This window comes from Mobula hypostoma, chromosome 30 (assembly GCF_963921235.1).
Source record: "Mobula hypostoma chromosome 30, sMobHyp1.1, whole genome shotgun sequence".
Lineage (NCBI taxonomy): Eukaryota > Metazoa > Chordata > Chondrichthyes > Myliobatiformes > Myliobatidae > Mobula > Mobula hypostoma.
In genome coordinates, this window is record NC_086126.1 from 18,541,950 (window position 1) to 18,563,476 (window position 21,527).

The following is a 21,527-nucleotide window of genomic DNA, read 5'->3' on the forward strand; positions in this document are numbered from 1 at the left end:
TCTCGGTCTGTCCCTCCCCGGCCCCATGACCAGTGCCAGCGCCCTCAGGCACAGCAGTTAGTGGGCGAGGGTGCGGTCACTTCCAGTGATGATTCAGTAGAACAATTGTTCCTCTGGGTCGCCAGGGAAATGAAAGACCGGTCACATACAGGAACAGACACATGACCAGATATATAGACAGCGCTTCTGGCGCCTTCTAAAGCCCAGGTAAAGGGGTGGCTGAGGGGCTGGTGGGAGGTGGGTGGGTCTTCAGGTACAAGGATCATTAGGTCTCAAGGGAAACGAGAGACGGGTCCAAGGAGGAGGGGAGCCTTCTTCGTGCTACACGGAAGGGTTTAAACGATCAGGGATGAGGTCCTGCACAGTGATTTTGGGGAACTAGGTTAAAAAAAGCAGGACTTTTTTTATACGTGTATACGTGCTCATTCTGTCTGTTAATATGGTCTTAATTTTTTGGGAAGCTTCTTTCGCCATTGCTATTCTGTTTTTGATATCTGTGTCGCACCTGCCATCAAGTATCCATCAACCTCCACCTTAAATATACCTAAAGCCTTGGTTTCCACAGCTGCCGCCTGTGGCAATGAATTCCACAGATTCACCACTCTCTCTGAAGAAATTCCTTCTCATCTCCATTCTAAATGGATGCCCCTCTATTCTGAGGCTGTGTCCTCTGGTCTTAGACACTCCCTTCCTCTCCACATCGACTTTATCACGGCGATAGGTTTCAATTAGTCATCCCTCATTGTTCTAAATTCCAGTGAATAAAGGCCCAGAGCCATCAAATGTTCTTCATATGACAAGCTGTTTAATCCTGGGATCATTTCAGAGAATCTCGTTTCAAACCCGTCCAGTTTCAGCTCATCCATCCAGAAAGGGCCCAAAACTGCTCCCAATACTCCAAGTGAGACTTTACCAGTACTTCATAAAGTCTCAACATTACATTTTTGCTTTTATATTCTAGTCCTCTTGAAATGAATGCTAACATCACATTTGCCTTTCTCAGCACAGACCCAACCTGCAAATTAGCCTTTAAAGAATCCTGCACAATGACTCCCAAATCCCTTTGCACCTCAATTTTTTGTATCTTCTCTCCATTTAGAAAATAGTCAACCCTACTATTTCTTCAACCAAAGTGCATAACCATACACTTCCCAATTCTGCATTCCACCTGCCACTTCTTTGCCCATTCTCCTCATCTGTCTGTCCTTCCCTATTTCCTCAAAAATACCTGCACCTCCACCTGTCTCTTCATATCATCTGCAAATTTTGCAATAAATCCATCAATTCCATCATCCAAATCATTGACATATAACATAAAAAGAATGAGACCCAACATCTTGGTGCTTGATGAGGGCAAGGCTGTGGACATGACCTGGACAGACCTCGGATAGCATTTGAAAAAGACCCCTGGGATTCAATACAAATTGCAATTTCAATTCAGAAATGGCTTCCTCATAGAAGGCTAAGCAGGGCTGGAAGTCTGTGAGCAGTGGTGATCCACAAGGATTGATGCTGGGAATTATGTTGTTTCTGATGTATATCGATGTTTGGATGAAAATGTTGATGGGCGGTTTACAGGTCTACAGGTGACAGCAAGATAGGTGGAGTTGTGGACAGTGTAAATATTGATCAATGCACACAGTGGGATATAGATCACAAACATATGCAGAGTAGTTGCAGAAGGAATTTAATCTGGGGGGGGGAATGTGGTGTTGCACTTTGGGAGGTCAAATGAAAGAAGAAAGTATAATGTTAATGACTGACCCCTTTACAGCATTGGTGTAAAGAGTGATCTTGGGATCCAGGCACATAGTTCACTGAATGTGGCTACACAACGGGATAAGGTGTGCAGAATGCTGGTTTCCACTGGTCAGGGTGTTGAGTATAAGAGTAAGGGAGTAATGTACTAAAACATACAGGGAATGGACCATGTGCAGGTAGGTGTATTCACCTCCTTCAAGTCAGTATTTAGTCGATAGACCGTTGGCAGCAATTACAACCATGTGTCTGTGTGGATAGGTCACTATCAGCTTTGCACATCTGGACACTGCAATTTTTCCCATTCTTCCTTACAAAACTGCTCAAGGTCTGTCAGAATGCATGGAGTTTATGAGTGAACAGCCCTTTTCAAGTCCAGCCACAGACTGAGGTGTGGACTCTGACTTGGCCACACCAAGACATTAACTTTGTTGTCTTAAGGCATTCCTGTGCAGCTTTGGTTTTCAGCTCGCAGTCATTGTCTTGCTGGAAAACAAATCTTTTCTGAAGTCTCAGTTCTCTTGCAGATTGCATTAGGTTTTCCTCCAGGATTTCCCTGTATTTTGCTGCATTCATTTTACCCTCTACCTTCAGAAGCCTTCCAGGGTCTGCTGCAGTGAAGCATCCCCACGGCACTATGCAGCCTTCACCATGCTCCACGGTAGGGATGGTGTGTTTTTGATGGAACCTTCTTCCAGCGACTTCAGAGTCCTCCTCGTCTTCTGACAAACTCCAGGTGAGATTTCATGAGAGCTTTTTTCAACAGTGGCTTTCTCTTTGCCACTCTCCCATAAAGCAGTGACAGGTAAAGCACCTGGGTGACAGTTGCTGTATGCACAATCTCTCCCATCTCAGCCACTGAAGCTTGTAACTCCTCCAGAGTTATCAAAGGTGCCTTGGTAGCCTCTCTCTCTGGTTCCCTTCTTGCACGGCTGCTCAGGTTTTGAAGAGTGCCTGCTTGAGGTAGATTTACAGCTGTGTCATATTGTTTCCATTTCTGGATGAGTGACTGAACTGTACTCCAAGGGTATTCAGTGACTTGGAAATTTTCTTCTATCCATCTCCTGACTTGTGCTTTCAATAAGCTTTTTGCAGAGCTGCTTGGAGTGTCCTTTTGTCTTCATGGTGTAGTTTTTGCCAGGATATTGACTGTCAACAGTAGTGTATTTTTACTATAATCAATTGAAACACCTTGACTGCACACTGTGATTTCCATTTAACTGATTATGTAACTCCTAAAACTAATTGGCTGCACCAGTGATGATTTGGTGTGTCATATTAAAGGGGGTGAATACTTACACAGGCAATTATTTTGGGTTTATATCTGTAATTAATTTACAGCACTTTGTAGAGATCTGTTTTCGCTTTGACACCAGAGTCTTTTTCTGTTGATCAGTAAAAAAAAAAGCCAAATTTAATCTGCTGTGATTCAATATTGTAAAACAATAAAAGATGAAAACTTCCAAGGGGCATGAATACTTTTCATAGGCACTTTACATGTAGGGACAGTGATGGTGAAAGGGGGAGGGAAAGAAGACATGGGGAGGAGTGGTCTGAAGATCCTCAGGTGTTCCTCACGACGGGTTAAAGCACAAAAGGGGAAATATCAAAGAGAGATGAGAATGGAACTGTGATTGCCATGAGAGATTTAATCAGAAGCAGATTAGGGTAGCACTGCATTGAGTACCTTTGCTCTGTGAGCTGCAACAACCACGATCTGCTGGTAGCAACCCATTCCAATTGATTTTCCATTCACATACCGACATATCGGTCCCTTACAGCTGTCTTAACCAGTGGTGGGGCGGTAATGGGACAAGCTCCCACTTCCTACTAAATGCTGACAATGGTGTGCACCTGAAATTGCCTCTATCAACCAAATACAGCTCCTGACTTTTACATATGGCACAGCTACTCAGCCCAACGGAGCTGTTTCTAGTAACAGGGGAAGGTGCAAATCGGTTTACTAGCGTCATATAACCAACTGCTATGGGCAGATGGGGCTTGTCAGCCATACTTGGCAGTTCATCCAGTGGAAAGAAAACCCTGATCTCAAACCTGGACGCCGCTGTTCACCCTCAGTCTGTGGTCTGGAGATCTCCCACATTGTGATCACTTCTTCAGGGATCCTTCACCACAATATCTCTTTAATTCCACCTCATTACACAGATTACATCTGAAACGGCCTGCTCATGGGTAAGATACTGCTGTAAGAAACCGTCTCTGACCATTCCACAAATTCCTCTTCCACTGTACCAGTTTGATTATTTTAATCAATACAGAGACTGAAACTAACACGCACAAAATGCTGGAGGAACTCAGCAAACCGTTGACATTTCAGGCTGAGAATCTTCATTGGGATTAGAAAGAAAGGGACAAAAACCAGAATAAGGTGGTGGGGGAGGGGGAGGAGGACAAGTGAGGGGTGGGGAACATGTGGTTTGTGGAGGGATGATGATCTGAGGAGCTGGGTGATAGGCAGAAAGGGCAAAGAGATGAAGAGAAAGGAATCCAATAGGAGAGAACATTGGACCATGGGATGACATGAAGGAGGTGGAGAACCAGACGGAGTTGATGGGCAGGTCATGAGGGTGTGTGAGGAGAGGTGAAGGGGTTAAATGTTATCAGAATGGGGGAAAAGAAGTGGGGGTGAGGGAAACAGAGTGTAGTGATATCCGGAATTTGTAGAAATCAATGTTCATGCCATTAAGATTGGAGGCTGCACAGTCAGAATATGAGGTGTTGTTCGGCTAACCTGTATTTGGCTTCGTCGTAGCAGTAGAGGAGGCCAGGTACAGACATGTTGGTGATGGCTCTCCGCTGGTCAGGGTCGACCATGGATATTGCATCCTAGCTGTGGAAGTCGATATGCAAGCCAGGGAAGTACGATACGTAAAGCAAGTCAGGGACGTACAAAACGTAAAGCAAGTCAGGGACGTACGAAACGTAAAGCAAGTCAGGGACGTACGAACCGTAAAGCAAGCCAGGGACGTACGATACGTAAAGCAAGTCAGGGACGTACGAAACGTAAAGCAAGTCAGGGACGTACGAAACGTAAAGCAAGTCAGGGAGGTACGAAACGTAAAGCAAGTCAGGGAGGTACGAACCGTAAAGCAAGTCAGGGACGTACGAAACGTAAAGCAAGTCAGGGAGGTACGAAACGTAAAGCAAGTCAGGGATGTATGAACCGTAAAGCAAGTCAGGGACGTACGATACGTAAAGCAAGCCAGGGACGTACGAACTGTAAAGCAAGCCAGGGACGTACGATACGTAAAGCAAGCCAGGGACGTACGAAACGTAAAGCAAGTCAGGGACGTACGAAACGTAAAGCAAGCCAGGGACGTACGAAACGTAAAGCAAGTCAGGGACGTACGAACCGTAAAGCAAGCCAGGGACGTATGAACCGTAAAGCAAGCCAGGGACGTACGAACCGTAAAGCAAGCCAGGGACGTACGAAATGTAAAGCAAGTCAGGGACGTACGAACCGTAAAGCAAGCCAGGGACGTACGAAATGTAAAGCAAGTCAGGGATGTATGAACCGTAAAGCAAGTCAGGGACGTACGATACGTAAAGCAAGCCAGGGACGTACGAACTGTAAAGCAAGCCAGGGACGTACGATACGTAAAGCAAGCCAGGGACGTACGATACGTAAAGCAAGTCAGGGACGTACGAAACGTAAAGCAAGCCAGGGACGTACGAAACGTAAAGCAAGTCAGGGACGTATGAACCGTAAAGCAAGCCAGGGACGTACGAACCGTAAAGCAAGCCAGGGACGTACGAACCGTAAAGCAAGCCAGGGACGTACGAAATGTAAAGCAAGCCAGGGACGTACGAACCGTAAAGCAAGCCAGGGACGTATGAAATGTAAAGCAAGTCAGGGACGTACGAACCGTAAAGCAAGCCAGGGACGTACGAACCGTAAAGCAAGCCAGGGACGTACGAACCGTAAAGCAAGCCAGGGACGTACGAAATGTAAAGCAAGCCAGGGGCGTATGAACCGTAAAGCAAGTCAGGGACGTACGAAATGTAAAGCAAGCCAGGGACGTACGAACCGTAAAGCAAGTCAGGGAGGTACGAACCGTAAAGCAAGTCAGGGAGGTACGAACCGTAAAGCAAGTCAGGGAGGTACGAACCGTAAAGCAAGCCAGGGACGTACGAACCGTAAAGCAAGTCAGGGACGTACGAAATGTAAAGCAAGCCAGGGACGTACGAACCGTAAAGCAAGTCAGGGAGGTACGAACCGTAAAGCAAGTCAGGGACGTACGAACCGTAAAGCAAGCCAGGGACGTACGAACCGTAAAGCAAGTCAGGGACGTATGAACCGTAAAGCAAGCCAGGGACGTACGAACCGTAAAGCAAGTCAGGGACGTAGGAACCGTAAAGCAAGCCAGGGACGTACGAAACGTAAAGCAAGTCAGGGACGTACGAACCGTAAAGCAAGTCAGGGACGTACGAAATGTAAAGCAAGTCAGGGACGTATGAACCGTAAAGCAAGTCAGGGACGTATGAACCGTAAAGCAAGCCAGGGACGTACGAACCGTAAAGCAAGTCAGGGACGTACGAACCGTAAAGCAAGCAGTTGTCCATGCAGGAGCTGATGAAGACCGATGGAGTCAAGCACCAGCAGTGTCGCAGCATTGCCAGTCTGCACTGAACATCAGACCAACATGGAATTAGTGTTCACAGTGGAGACACAGCAAACATCCCACAGATATCTGATGGAGACATTTCAATATTGTGCCATAATGTGTAACAACCGCCGTCTCCAGGGAGAAACTAATGGGACTAAAAGCAAACATTACCAGGTCCCAACGACCTGCACTAAAGTCTGGAGAGAAAGTGGAGACATTGAAGTCTGTCAAAACTCACTGTTACAGAAAGGTCCCCGTGGAGATGAAAACCATTGTTGAAGGAGGGTGGAAGATGAAAAGCAGGTAACTGTAGCCCAGTTAACTTCATTTCAGGTACTGGAGTCGATAATCTATCAAGAAATAGCAAATCATTTAGAAAAGTTTAATGTCATTGAACTAAGTCACCAGGGTTTACAGTCAGATTCACACAGCACAGAAACAAGACCTTCAGCTCAAATGGTCCACGATGACCAAAGTTCCCATCTGAGCTCGTGGTCTGTAACCCCCTCAACACCACCAACTGGAAAAGTTGCCCTTCAGGTTCCTAATAAATCTCATCTTAAACCAATGCCCTGCAGTTCTTGATTCCCCAACACTGGCAAAATGATTGTTATCTTTGACCCAACCCAGGCCCCTTATAATTTTATACACCTCTGCAATATCATTACTCATTCTTCAACATTCCAGGGAAAATTGACCAAAACACTTTCCACAAATCAGTCCTTCAAGATCCAGTGACATCCTCGTAAATCTGCTCTGCTCTCTTTCCAGCTTAATGGTGTCTGTCATACAGCAGGGTCACTAAAACTAAACACTATTCGCGAAATGCAGCCAAACCGACGTGTTGGACAACTGCAATATCTCATCCCAGCTTCTATATTCGGTGCCCTGACTGAAACCAGTGTTCCAAAAGCCTCTTCACCACCCTGTCCATCTGGAACCAGGTCTCGGACCCTGTAACCTGGGTTGTTGAATGTTCAGTCATGTTTGACAAACATACCAGAGATTTGAGACTTCACAGGGCAAGTTGGAAAAGTGGTGTTTTTGGATTTTCAGGAGCCATTTGCCAAGGTGCCACATGTAAGGCTGGTGGACAAGACCAGAGCTCAGTACTGGGAAGGAAGTGTGTTGATACTGACTGAAGACTGGTTATCATACTGGGATAGAATAACAGGTCTGTTTCAGACTGGGATGATATTACTAGTGGAGTGTCCCAGTGACCAGTTCTGGATCGTCAATGATTTATTATTGATATTAATGACCTGCAGGAGGGGCAGAGAGTGAGGAATCCACGGTGGCAATGACAGGGAATGTGGTGGGAGACATGTTGTGATTGGACATTTGGTCTCTCCAACGGGACATGGGGAAGCTGGTGAGTAGAATACTTGGTGAATGGAGTTTAATGTGGTGAGGTGTGATGGCATGTAGAGTGGTAGGAGGAATCAGAAGTCAAGCTATGATTTATGTGGCGATAAACTGTAAATCAGAGAAATAGAGAGGGGTCGAGGTGCTGAACTACACAACAAAATAGAGACGGGAGCAGTGAGTGGTTCATAAAACCATATATGACCAAGGTTCAGAGGTGAATGGTTCATTGACATTTGCTGCTGGGGTGTTGGTGCAGAGAAACAGAGAAGTGTTGTTACCATGACAGACAAGTGCACAATGGTGGATTTTGGGAAGTTAAAGCAGGTCAGGACGTACCCAGTGAATGGAGGGTCCTGAGAAGTGTTGATGAAAGAGAAACCTGGGGCACAGGTACGTAATTCCCTGAAAGTGCCAACACAGGCAGACAAGGTGGTGAAGAAGGAACACGACATGCTTGTCTTCATCGGCAAAGGCTCTGAGAGGAGTTGGGACATCACATTACAGTTGTACAAATCAATAATGACACCACACCAGGAGTACCCTGTGCAGTTCTGGTCACATGAGAGGAAGGATGTGATTAAGCTGGAAAGGTCCAGAAACGATTCACAGGAATGTTACCTGGACTGGGGGCTTGAGTTACAAGGAAAGATCAGACCGACTGGGACTGTTTTCCCTGGAGTGAAGGAGACTGAGGGGAGACCTGACAGAAGTTTATAAAACTATGAGAGGTGTAGACAAGGTAAACAGGCAGGATCACTTTGCCAGGGTAACAATATCAAATATTAGAAGGCAGAGTTTTAAGATGACACGGTGGGAATTTAAAGGTGGACGATAGGACAGGTAAGATTTCTGTTTCCCGTACAGAGAGTGGTGAGGGCCGGGTATGGGCTACCATGGGGACTGTTGGAAGCAGATATGATAATGACATTTAACAGGGTTTTAGATAACCACATGAATATTCAGAGAATTGAAGCACATGAATTATACGCAGGCAGAAAAGATTTAGTTTCATTTGGCATCGTGTTCCGCGCAGACATCATGGGAAGGAGGGTCTGTTCCTGTGCTGTACTGCTCTGTGTTCTCGGTAAGCCTCATGACAGGGGAGTCTTTAGCCGGGGTCACAGACAGGTGTATCTGTGGTAAGGAGAGAGACTGCAGGATGGTGCATTACCTCCCTGGTACCAGGGCCAAGGATGGAACAGAACAAGTACAGGCCATTCTGAAAGGGCAGGGTGAGCAGCCAGAGGTCGTGGTCCATATTGGCTCTAACAAAAGAGACAAAGTCCTGCAAAGAGAACTTAGGAAGTTCAGGAAAAAGTTAAGTAGAAACTCTGGGGTGTTGTTGGGGGGGGGGGGGGTAATCTCAGTGTCAGCTGCTAGGGAGGGAAGAAATACAAAGGTGGTACAGATATATGTGTGGCTCACAAGCTGGTGCAGGACGGAGGGTTTTAGTTACATGATCATTAGGCTCTCCTTCAGGACAGGTGATGGGAAGAGTAAGAGGTCAGTAACTGGCATTGATGGATGTGGATTAACACAGAAACTAAGTCCAAATGGATAAATTACAGTGTCTCAGTAGCATTACAAGTGCACAGATATACAAATATCAGAAGGGAAGCAAGAGAAAGAATAAAAAGTTAGTTACCTCCAACAGTCGAACATGGGGGGGGGGGGTCACTTCCCCGGCTATAGGTTGACTCATTATTGACCCTGACGGCCCAGTGTAAGAATGACTTCATACAGCGTTCTTCTGAGCAGCAGAGTTGTCTTAGTCTGTTACAGAAGGTGCTCCTCTGTTCAGCCAAGGTGGCCTGCAGAGGGTGAGAAACATTTTCCAGAATTGCCAGGATTTTCCGTAGGGTCCTTTGTTCTACCACGGCCTCCAGTGTGTCCAGTTTGACTCCTATAACAGAGCCAGCCTTTCTAATCAGTTTATTGAGTCTGATGGCATCACCCGTGTTGGTGCCATTGGCCCAGTGCACCACCGTGAAGTTAGGCCAAGTTAATGAGCACAGTGGCACTGAGGGCCTGAAGTGTGTTTATATCAGTGCAGTGTAGAATGGTTAAGGCAGACGTACTTAGATTCTGGATTAGTACATGGCACGGTGATTCATCCATTACAGAGATCTGACTGACTGGCAGGACTGACAGATAAACATTCCAGGATTCAGATGATTCAGACAGTCCTGAGGGAGGTGAATGAGGTTGGGGAGCGGTACTGCTGATCAGGCAGAATGTCACAAGGTCAAGGTCACCCCAGAGGCTCATCCAGTAAGACAATCTGGATAGAAATCAGGAATAAGAAAGGTGCAATCACCATGATGGGATTATACTGTCGGCCTCCCAATAGCCAGTAAGAGACAGAAACAGATATGTTAACAAGTCATGGGATGATGTAAAAACAACAGAGTAGATCTGGTGAGTGAATATCTCCTCAGAGTAACAAACTGAGGCTTGGATGGGGCATGATTTGTGTTCAGGAAGGTTTCCTGAAACAATCTGTGGTCCACCAGGGAGGGGGACATTCTTGACTTCACCTTGGGAAATATGGGACTCAGCAGAGTGGTGGCAGGAACAACCAGTGTTCAAAGAGGAATTAGACAGGTCCTTCAGGGGAAATGACCTGCAGAGCTGTGGGGACAGAGTGGGGAATGGGACTGTGGAAATGTTGTAGCAGGAGGTGGTATTAACTTGATGGGTCAAATAGTCTCGACGATCACAGAATGATTCTCTACCCAATAATAGTCTGAAGAAACCATTCTGATCTCCAGTGAATCTACCAGGCTCCAGGGTGGACAAGATCAATTGTGTAATAAGGACACACTTCTGTCGAAACACTGACACTGTATACCAAGCACACTGAGCTGCCAGAGCACAGCACCGGCCAGTGAGGACACAGACCAGTACAACACCCAGCTCTCTACTACAAAGTTCAAAGCTGAAAGTAAATGTATTATCAAAATACATTTCTGTCGCCACATACAACCCTGAGATTAGTTTTCTTGTGGGCATACTGCTGGTTTGTTAGAGCAGCTGGGGAGGGTTTAAACTAATTTGGCAGGGGTGTGGGAACAGGTGTGAAAAGACTCAGGGTAGGACGGATGGTAAAGAAAGCAAAGATCGCATGCAGTCATACGGTCAGGAAGGGCAGGCAGATGATAGGACATAACTGCAGCCAGCAGGGTAAGTATCAGTGCATGAGGGTTGACGAATCAATAAGGGTAGCAAATACAGAACTCAAACTGTTATATCTCAATTTACGGAGTATAAGAAATACGGTGGATAATCTTATTGCCCTACTACAGATTGTCGTGACCATCACTGATCCACGGCTGAAGAATGTTTGTAGTTGGGAGCTAAATGCCCAAGGTTACACGTATCAGAGGGATAGGAAGGTAGGCAATGGGGATGGCATGGCTCTGCTGGTAAAGAATGGTAACAAATCAGTAGAAAGATGTGACATAGGATCGAAAGATGTTGAATCCTTGTGAATTGAGTTAAAAAACTGCAAGGGTAAAAGACGCTGATGGTAGCTATATACAGGCCTTCCAACAGTTGCTGGGATGTGGGCCACAGATTACAACAGGAAATAGAAAAGACATATCAAAAGGGGAATGTTATTCGAGATTTCATGGGAGTCAGGGGAGATTTTAACATGCAGGTCGATTGGGAAAATCAGGTTGGAAATAGATCTCAAGAGAGTTTGCTGAATGCCGAACAGATGGCTTTTGGAGCAGTTTGTCATTGAGCCTACTAGGGGAACAGCTATACTGGATTATGTGTTATTGAATAAACTGGAGGTGATTTGGGAGCTTAAGGTAAAAGAACCCTTAGGAGCCAGTGATCTCAGTATCATTGAGTTTAACCTGAAATTGGATAGGGAGAAAGTACAGTCTGACAGAGCAGCGTTTCAGTGGAGTTAAGGTAGTTACAGTGGTTTGAGAGAGGAGTTGGCTGAAGTAAATTGGAAGGAGATGCTGGCAGGGACGGCAGCAGAGCAGCAACAGTTTCTGGGGAGAATGAACGAGGTGCAGGATGAATGTATTCCAAAAACAAATAAATACTCAAATGGCAAAATAGTACAACCGTGGCTGACAAGGAAATCAAAGCGAATGTAAAACCAAAAGGGAGGGCATACAACAAAGCAAGGCAGCAGAAAGGGAATTATAGACCACTGAGACTGACCTCAGTGGTTGGGAAGATACTGGAGTCAATTATTAAGGAGTATTGGATACACAGGACAAGAAAGGACAAAGTCAGCACGGTTTCCTTAAGGGAAAGTCTTGCCTGATGAACCTGTTGGAATACTTTGAGGAGATTACACGCAGGATGGATAAAGGGGATGCACTGATGTCATATATTTGGACTTTCAAAAGGCTTTCTTTGACAAGGTGCCACAAATGATCCTGGCAATAAAAGGATTAATGCACGAGGGTGACCACTAGAAATGGGAATGGTGCTGGAGATGGACAGACCCAGCGTTTCCAGGATGCTGAGACCAGAGATTCAGTGGGTTGGTCAAACCTGAGGTTAGGCTGCAAATAGTTTGGTGACTACCGTGACTGGAAAGGGGAAGAGACAGACAGTGCAATGTCTCCCTGTGGCTGCGACCCTCAGCAACATGTACACTCCTTTGGATACCCCTGGGAGGGTGACAAACCAGAGAACAGCAGCCTGTCATGTCAGTGATACTGACACCCTGGTCCGATACTCCGCGGGAGGAAAGGTCAATCACAGCAGTGATGACAACAGACTCACTGTACAGGGGATGTGCAGGAGATTCTGTGGCAGCAAGAGAGATGCCACAGTGGGGTGTCCCCTCCTGGGTACTGGGGTCAGGCACATCTCAGATGTGCAGGATTTCCTAATGATAAACTTGCCAGTTGATTTGGTGGTAAGGAAATCAAATGCAACGTCAGCATTCATTTCAAGAAGACTACAACACAAAAACAAGGATGTAATGCTCAGACTTTATAAGGCATTGGTCCGATCACACTTGGAGTATTGTGAACTGTTTTGGGCCCCTTATCTAAAAAGGTACGTGCTCGCATAGGAGAGGGTCCAGAGGAGGTTCACAAGAATGATCCTGGCAATAAAAGGGTTAATGCACGAGGATTGTTTGCTGGCTCTGGGCCTGTACTCGCTAGACTTCAGAAGAATGAGGGCATCTCATTGAAACCTATCAAAAATAGAAGGACCTACAATGGAGTGGGGAGGATGTTTCCGATAGCGGGGCAGTCTGGGATCACAGAGCAGAGCCTCAGAACACAGGACATCCTGTTAGAACAAAGATCAGGAATAATTTCCTTACCAAAGGGTAGTGAATCTGCACAGCCTGTGTCAGGATGTTGTTCATTGACTATAGCTCAGTGTTTAACACCATCAATCCCACAGTCCTGATTAATAAGCTGCAGAACCTGGTCTCTCTGCAACTTGATCCTCGACTCCCTAACCAGGAGACCACAATCTGTGCGGATTAATGGAGACGAGCTAACCCCTATTGACATCAGTGGATCTGGGGTTGAGACGGTAAACAGCTTTAAGTTCCTCAGCATCAGCATACCCGAGGATCTCACACAGTCTGCACACACCAGCTGAGTGGTGAAAAAGGCACAACAGCACCGCTTTCACCTCAGACAGTCAAGGAAGTTTGCTATGGGCCCCCAAATCCTAAGAACTTTCTACAGGGGCAAAATTGAGAACATCCTGAATGGCTGCATCACTGCCTGGTGTGGGAACTGTATCTCTGTTAATCGTAGGACTCTACAGAGAGTGGTGCAGACAGCCCAGCACATCTGTAGTTGTGAACTTCCCATGACTGAGGACATTTACAACAAAAGGTGTGAGAAAAGGGCCTGAAGGATCATCGGGGACCTGAGTCACCCCAACCACAATCTATTCCAGCTGCAACCATCCAGGAAACAGGACCGCAGCATAAAAGCCAGGACACACAGGCTCCGGCTCAGCTTCTTCCACCAGGCCATCAGACTGATTAACTCACACTGATTTGAGTGTATTTCTATGTCACATTGGTTGTTCTATTTATTATAAATTAATATAAATTACTATGATTGTAAATTGCACGTTTAGATGGAGATGTAACAAAGATTTTTACTCCTCATGTACATGAAGGATACAAGAAATAAAGTTAATTCAAATTCAAATTAATATCTCCTCCTTGCTGACGATCAACACTGACACTGGTGCACCTCAGGGATTGTGCTGAGCCGACTGCTCCACTCCCCCTCTACCCATGACTGTGTGACTAAGTGTAGCCCAAAAGCCATCCATAAATATGCTGGATACCACCATTGCTGGTACAATCTCAGACGGAGAGGAGAGGACTTACAGGAGCAAGATATACCAGCTAGTTGAGTGGTGTCACAGCAACAACCTTGTGCTTAATGTCAGTGCGACAAAAGAGCTGATTGAAGGAAGGGTACGATGAGAGAACAGGAATCAATCCTCATAGAAGGATCAGAAGTGGAGAGAGTGAACAATTTCAAGTTCCTGGATACCAGTATCTCCGAGGATCTAACCTGGTCCCAACATATCGATGCAGCTACAGTATAAAGAGGGCAAGACAGTGGATATATTTCATCAGGAGTTTGAAGATATTTGATTTCTCAATTTAAAACAGACAAAACTGCTATAGATGTATTCTATATATGTTATTTCTGTTTTTGCACTGTTTTTAATCTAAATAAACATATCCATACACACACATACTGTAATTTATTTATTCTTTCTACATTATCATGTAAAGCATTGAACTGCTGCTGCTACATTAACAAATTTCATGACACACGCCGGTGGTAACAAACCTGATTCTGGTTCTGACTCTGAATTCATCCCCACAGACGGCTGAGGCCAATTCACTGGGTATATTTCATGTGGATGTTCTTGATTGTGAGTGGGATGGGAGGGGGTGGGAGGGGGGTTTGAGAGGGATAAGGATCAGTGATGGTCTCCCGAATGAGCTGCCAGAGGAGCTGGTGGAGGCAGAAACACACAAAGTCTCTGTTCATGAACACTTCTCAGGAACCTGTCATTCACCGTGTACATCCTGCCCTGATTAAACTTCCCGGTGCTGGGTCCATTGTTGTTTTCCATCTGTATTAACGATCTGGATGAGAATGTGGTAAACTGGATCAGCAAGTTTGCAGATAGCACCAAGATTAGGGGTGCAGTGGACAGCAAGAAAGGCTAGCAAATACTGACATGGGACGTTGTCCAGCTGTTACAATGGCAGATGGAATTTAATGCAGACAATTATGAGGTGTGTGTAACAAAAGTTTAACGAGAGAAATGTGTGGTTTAAAGAGGATGAGGAAAAGCAAGCAGGCTGCGAGTGGAACGGCTCAGGATTTCTGGAGCAAAGGCATTTTACTACTCGGAGTAAAGAGAGGCAAGACTGCACAGGCACGTAACATCAGCCAGTACAGCGGGAAAAGGTTAAAAAGAAGACCGCCATATCCAGCGGGCAGCAGAGTTAGAGGGCTTTGGCTCAATGGGCTTAGGTGGTAATGAGGCGAGGTCGGTTTACCTGTGTTAATTGTGGAAAGGAAGTATGTGTGTGAGGCCGGTGTTCTGTGCTCGGTGTCAGATGTTGAAAGTTCTGGAGTCTCCCAGCCTCCAGGATGGCAATATCCGCAACCGGTGTGTCGAGTTGCGGCTCCTAAGGGACCGCGTTAGGGAACGGGAGTTGCAGCTCGTTGACCTTTGTCTGGTCAGGGACAGCGAGGAGGTGATAGAAGGGTGATCACACCGGGACCACAGCAGACAGACGAAGTGGTTAACAGTCAGGAGAGGGAAGGGGAAGAGTCAGGGACCAGAGAGTAGCCCTGTGGCTGTCCCCCTGAACAATAAGTACTCCTGTTTGAGTACTGTTGGGGGGGAGGGGGGATATAGCCTACCTGGGGGAAGCAACAGTGGTCGTGCCACTGGCACAGAGCACGGCCCTGTGGCTCAGAAGGGTAGGGAAAGGAAGAGAAAGGCCGTAGTGATGGGGGACTCTTCAGTTAGGCACTCTGTGAATGCAGGAAAGAAACACGGATGATAGTTTTCCTCCCAGGTGCCAGGGTCCGGGAAGTTTCAGATCACGTCCAAAATATCCTGCAGTGGAATGGAGAATAGCCTGAGGTCATGGTACATATTGGTACCACTGACATTGGTAGGAAAAGGGAAGAGGTCCTGAAAACAGACTACAGGGAGTTAGGAAGGAAGTTGAGAAGCAGGAGAGCAAAGGTAGTAATCTCAGGATTACTGCCTGTGCCACGTGACAGTGAGTATAGGAATAGAATGAGTTGGCGGATAAGTGCGTGGCTGAGGGATTGAAGCAGCGGGCAGGGATTCAGATTTCTGGATCATTTTGGGGCAGCTGTGACCTGTACAACAAGGACGAGTTGCACTTCAATCCCACGGGGACCAATATCTTGGCGGGGGGGGGGTTGCTACTGGGGAGAGTTTAAAGTAGAACTGTTGGGGGGGGTGGGAACCGAACTGAAGAGACTGGGGAAGAGGAGGTTGGTTTACAAATAGAGAAAGCTTGGAGACGGTGTGTGAGGGAGGACAGGCAGGTGAGTGATAGAGAAGGTACGTGCTCAGACCAACGGTTTGAGATGTGTCTATTTTAACACAAGGAGTATTGTGAACAAAGCAGATGAGCTTAGAGCATATATCACTACTTGGAGCTATGATGTGGTGGCCATTACAGAGACTTGGATGGCTCAGGGACAGGAATGGTTACTTGAAGTGCCGGGTTTTAGATGTTTCAGGAAGGACAGGGAGGAAGGCAAAAGAGATGGGGCATGGCACTGTTGATCAGAGATAGTGTCATGCCTGCAGAAAAGGTGAACGTTATGGGAGGATTGTCTATAGAGTCTCTATGGGTGGAGATTAGGAACAGGAAGGGGTCAATAACTCTACTGGGTGGTTTTCATAGGTCACCCAATAGTAACAGGGATATCGAGGAGCAGATGGGGAAACAGATCCTGGAAATGAGTAATAACAAGAGTTGTCGCGGTAGGAGATTTTAATTTCCCAAATATCGATTAGCATCTCCCCCGAGCAAGGGGTTTAGATCGGGTGGAGTTTGTTAGGTGTGTTCAGGAAGGTTTCTTGACACAATGTATAGATAAGCCTACAAGAGGAGAGACTGTACTTGATTTGGTACTGGGAAATGAACCTGGTCAGGTGTCAGTTCTCTCAGCAGCAGAGCATTTTAGAGATAGTGATCATAATTCTATTTCCTTTACAATAGCATTGGGAGAGATAGGAACAGACAAGTTAGAAAAGTGTTTAATTGGAGTAAGGGGAATTATGAGGCTATCAGGCAGAAACTTGGAAGCTTTAATTGGGAACAGATGTTCTCAGGGAAAGGTACAGAAGAAATGTGGCAAATGTTCAGGGGATATTCGTGTGAAGTTCTGCATAGGAATGTTCCAATGAGACAGGGAAGTTATGGTAGGGTACAGGAACTGTGGTGTACAAAGGCTGTAGTAAATCTAGTCAAGAAGAAAAGAAAAGCTTACAAAAGGTTAAGACAGCTAGGTACTGTTAGAGATCTAGAAGATTGTCAGGCTAACAGGAAGGAGCTTAAGAAGGAAATTAGGAGAGCCAGAAGGGGCCATGAGAAGGCCTTGGCAGGCAGGATTAAGGAAAACCCCAAGGCATTCTACAAGTATGTGAAGAGCAAGAGGATAAGACATGAAAGAATAGGACCTATCAAGTGTGACAGTGGGAAAGTGTGTATGGAACCGGAGGAAATAGCAAAGGTACTTAATGAATACATTACTTCAATATTCACTACAGAAAAGGATCTTGATGATTTTAGTGATGACTTGCAGCAGATTGAAAAGCTTGAGCATGTAGATATTGAGAAAGTGGATATGCTGGAGCTTTTGGAAAGCATCAGGTTGGATAAGAGGCCGGGACCGGATGAGATGTGTCCCAGGATACTGCGGGAGGCGAGGGAGGAGATTGCTGAGCCTCTGGCAATGATCTTTGCATCATCAATGGGGACAGGAGAGGTTCCGGAGGATTGCGGATGTTGTTCCCTCATTCAAGAAAGGGAGTAGAGATAGCTCCGGAAATTATAGACCAGTGAGTCTTACTTCAGTGGTTGGTAAGCTGATGAAGAAGATCGTGAGAGGCAGGGTTTATGAACATTTGGAGAGGTATAATATGATTAGGAATAGTCAGCATGGCTTTGTCAAGGGCAGGTCGTGTCTTACGAGCCTGATTGAATTTTCTGAGGATGTGACTGAACACATTGATGAAGATAGAGCAGTATATGTAGTGCATATGGATTTCAGCAAGGCATTTGATAAGGTACCTCATGCAAGGCTTATTGGGAAAGTAAGGAGGTATGGGATCCAAGGGGACAATGTTTTGCGGATCCAGAACTGGCTTGCCCACAGAAGGCAAAGAGTGGTTGTAAACGGGTCATATTCTGCATGGAGGTCGGTGACCAGTGGTGTGCCTCAGGGATCTGTTCTGGGACCCTTACTTTTTGTGATTTTTATAAATGACCTGGATAGGAAGTGAACGGATGGGTTAGTAAGTTTGCTGATGACACAAAGGTTGAGGGTGTTGTGGATAGTGTGGAGGGCTGTCAGAGATTACAGCGGGACACTGATAGGATGCAAAACTGGGCTGAGAAGTGGCAGGTGGAGTTCAACCCAGATAAGTGTGAGGTGGTTCATTTTGGAAGGTCAAATATGATGACAGCATATAGTATTAATGGTAAGACCAAGGCAGTGTAGAGGACCAGAGGGATCTTGGGGTCAGAGTCCATAGGATGCTCAAAGCAGCTGCGCAGGTTGACTATGTGGTAAAGAAGGCATACGGTTCATTGGCCTTCATCAACCGTGGAATTGAGGTAATGTTGCAGCTTGATAGGACCTTGGTCAGACCCACTTGGAGTACTGTGCTCAGTTCTGGTCGCCTCACTACAGGAAGGATGTGGAAACCACAGAAAGGTGCAGAGGAGAATTACAAGGATGTTACCTGGATTGGGGAGCATGCCTTATGAGAATAGGTTGAATGAACTCGGCCTTTTCTCCTTGGAGCGACAGAGGACGAGAGGTGACCTGATAGAGGTGTATAAGATGATGAGAGACATTGACTGTGTGGATAGTCAGAGGCTTTTTCCCAGGGCTGAAATGGCTGCCACAAGAGGGCATAGGTTTAAGGTGCTTGGGAGTAGGTACAGAGGAGATGTCAGGTTAAGTTGTCGTTTTTTTTTCTTTATTTTAAACGCAGAGAGTGGTGAGTGCATGGAATGGGCTGCCGGCAATGGTGGTGGAGGCTGATACGATAGGGTCTTTTAAGAGACGTTTGGATAGATACACGGAGCTTAGAAAGATAGAGGGCTATGGGTAACCCTAGTAATTTCAAAGGTAGCTACATGTTTGGCACAACTTTGTGCGCCGAAGGGCCTGCATTGTGCTGTAGGTTTTCTATGTTTCCCATCTCCCCAGAGGGAGGTTACAATCTGGAACACAGTCTGAAGGGGTGGTGCAGGCTGGTATTTAAGGACCATCTGGATGAGCATTTGAATCACCAAGGCAGGGTAGGAGACAGACCAAGTGCTGAGTTAGTGGGGACAGATTCTCAATGGTCACTATGGACATGCAGAAATCACTGACAGTGAAAGTGCAATGGGAACCTGAAACACAGAACTTCAGGATGGTCATACCTAAAACATTCAGTACCCAGTATGATGGGATTGTTGTTGTACAAAGGTATTAATGGTCAAATACTGAACCAACCCCCTCAAAAGGCTACCAAAATGCTGCCATTCCCTATGCACCAGTAACAATAGTTTTCTATGGGAATTTGGTGAAGTACTCTGGATGATATTAGGAGAGATGGCTGACAGCTTGGTCACAGTGGGAGGGTGCAAATATCTTCTCAGAGGATAAGGGGTTCAGTAGAACAAGCTCACAGCTGAGAATGAAGGTGACAAACCCCACTGCAGTGGAGGAGTGTTGTGGTCAGGGTTGTACAGGATAGAGACAGAGCCTCTGGCCCATCACATTTATGGTCCCCATTATGCAGAACGATACAATCCCACTTTCCTGCATTAGTTTCATATCCCTCTGGGCCTTGCTCACTGAAGTACCTGTGCATGTGCCTCTAATAATGTTACACAGTTCCCTGTATGTGGCATCACAGGTAGACAGGGTTGTGTGTTCTACTTGCCTTGTCAGTCAAAGAACTGCCTCCCATTAGAATTGTACAAAACTGTTTAAAGACAGATTTAAAGGGGATCTGAAGGGTACATATTTCACACAGAGAATAGCTGGTATTGTAAATCAGTACCAGAAGATAGAGGTGTGCTGGGGGGGGGGGGGGGCAGAAACTCCTCAGGAACCTGTGTGCATCTTGCCATGATTTAACCTCCCAAAATAGAGTCACTGGTTTATACAGAAATGAAACAGTCCCCTCGGTACAACTCATCCACGCCGACCAAGTTGTCGACCTGAACTCGGCCCATCTGCCTGCATTAGGCCCGTATCCCTCTCAACCTTTCCCATCCATGTGACTGTGGAAATATGTTTTAAATATTGTACCTGAGGCAGAGAGCCGGTGCAGTGAGGCGCTGACGGACACTCGCTGTTCCGCGGGCAGGAAGAGGAGAGGCGGATCCCACAGCGGAGCCGAAACCCCAACAAGTGGAGACCGGCTCCACCATCTCGGACTTCCCGCCGACCACGGACCGTTCCCCAGGAAACGACGTCGCTGAAGGTGGGGCTTTGTGACGTCAGCGCGTCACGGGTCAACACTCGCATCGTGTCACGTGACAGTGAGGCGGGAGGCGGGGCAGAGAGCTGTCAATCAGCAGAGCGGCTGAACAACTTGCGACCATTGTAAACAGAATGGGGAGACTGGGAGATTTCCAGGAGTAGTGTTCATATTATAATTTGGCTGTTCGATCTTATAAATATTTAATGTTTGTATTTTGTATATTTTTGTGTGGATAATCTTTTTATAATTTTGGATAAAATATGATGGAACTAGATCACTGAAAAAAGAGCGTCACGGAAAAATATTGCCAAAGCCAAAATTTAAATCCAAAGTAAGTTGTTATCACACTGCGCATATGTCACCATATTGTTCAAAGTTCAAATTAAAATTTATTCTCACAGTACATACCTGGCACCCCAGACAACCCTGAGAATCTTGTTCTACCGGCAATCTTAGCAAATCTATAGAACAATAACTGTGAACTGTAAATATGAGGAACTATAAACAGTAAACAAATTGTGTAAATGCAGAGAAATAAATAGCAATAAATAACAAGCATGAAATAACGATATAACAGTGGTGACATGAGTGTTTTGTTCAAGGCACTGATGGTTGAGGGGTAGTAACTGTTCTTGAACCTGGTGGTGTGAGTCCTGAGGTACCTGTACCTTCTACCTGATGGCAGCAGTGAGAAAAGAGCATTGCCTGGGTGGTGAGGATCTTTGCTGATGGACACTGCTTTCCTACGGCAATGTTTCATGTCGATGTGCACAGTGGTTGTGAGGGTTTTATCTGTGATATACTGGGCCGAATCCACTACCCTTTGTCGGATTTTCCACTCAAAGGCATTGTTGTTCCTATACCAGGCCGTAATGCAGCCAGTCAGCACATCTTCCACCACACAGTTATACAAGTTTGCCAAGGTTTTCAATGACATGCTGAACCTCTGCAGAGTCCTGAGGAAGTAGAGTGATGTCGTGCTTCCTTCCCAATTATATTTATGAGATGGGTCCAGGACAG

At 46.1% G+C, this 21,527-nt stretch overlaps 1 long non-coding RNA gene across 2 annotated transcripts; it reads right to left on the bottom strand.

Moving 5' to 3' along the window:
* Nucleotides 1–6,624: 6,624 nt before the first annotated feature.
* Nucleotides 6,625–20,466, bottom strand: LOC134339682 (uncharacterized). 2 transcript variants are annotated; one of them, XR_010016436.1, is made up of 3 exons: nucleotides 20,333–20,466; nucleotides 9,400–9,565; nucleotides 6,625–6,736 (listed from the first exon to the last, which is right to left on the bottom strand). It is a non-coding gene; the product is annotated as an uncharacterized LOC134339682 (long non-coding RNA). The 2 variants fall into 2 exon arrangements; XR_010016435.1 differs by lacking the exons at nucleotides 6,625–6,736; nucleotides 9,400–9,565 and adding an exon at nucleotides 14,675–14,880.
* Nucleotides 20,467–21,527: the final 1,061 nt, after the last annotated feature.